The sequence below is a fragment of the Echinops telfairi genome, unplaced genomic scaffold, assembly GCF_000313985.2.
Source record: "Echinops telfairi isolate 266 unplaced genomic scaffold, ASM31398v2 ScPeMD7_30;HRSCAF=105, whole genome shotgun sequence".
In the NCBI taxonomy this organism is placed as follows: Eukaryota; Metazoa; Chordata; class Mammalia; order Afrosoricida; family Tenrecidae; genus Echinops; species Echinops telfairi.
Window position 1 is genome coordinate 1,774,958 of NW_022103927.1, and position 892 is coordinate 1,775,849.

Here is an 892-nt window from a genome sequence, read left to right on the forward strand (position 1 = left end):
AAGAGTTGTAATATGCATTAAGGATTATACCACTGAAGACAGCAAACTACCAAAAACGTATAGAGAACCAGTGGCAGTAGGCCTGAAAGGTTGTCTGCTGCAGATTCTGTGATGATGTCAAAAATGTGCAATTAGGAATACAACCAAGACACCAGAACAAAATTGCTACAATGGATATGAGATAAGTTAGGTAGCAGTGAGAGAAAGGCTGAACAGTAGAGATATGAAAGGCAGAGGAATCGACAAGGATGCGAGGAGGTAAGTATGGCCATAGGATGACTGTTGCAAAGACACGAAGAGGAGGCCTGCATAGCACGAGACAAAACAGGGAGAAGGGCTTGGTTGCTTGCATGACCAAGAGAAAATGAGACAGCTCTGCTGAACTGAAGAATGGACGCATGTGGTCTCTACTTCGGGTAAACCTTCCAGATCTTGTCTACATGTTTCCTGATTCTGGGTTGTGCCCCATTACTTCCTAAATAAAACATTTAACAATAAATATGGACTGGGTGTTTGTGTATACATATAAAGCTCCAGTGGGAGGGAAGTCTGGAGTCAGAATGAGTTAAAGGTTTGGAGAGTGGGTGTTGCCTTGACTCCCTACCTTATGGGAATCAGTATTGTGCTGATGGAGCTATTCTCTCCTTTTATAGTTAGAAGACTTTAGACACTACCCGAATCTTATCATTGGGGACAAGACAACTACGCTAATCACTATTATATCTTATTGTAATGGAAGTCCTACGCAGAGAAATAAGGCAAGGAACAGAAGTTAAAAGTTACTCTAATTGAGAATGATGTATAACCAAATATATTCTCACACAGCACTATTTCAAAGAATACACAGGAAGCTTCTGGAGCTAACAGAAAAAAATCAGTGAAAGATGATGTA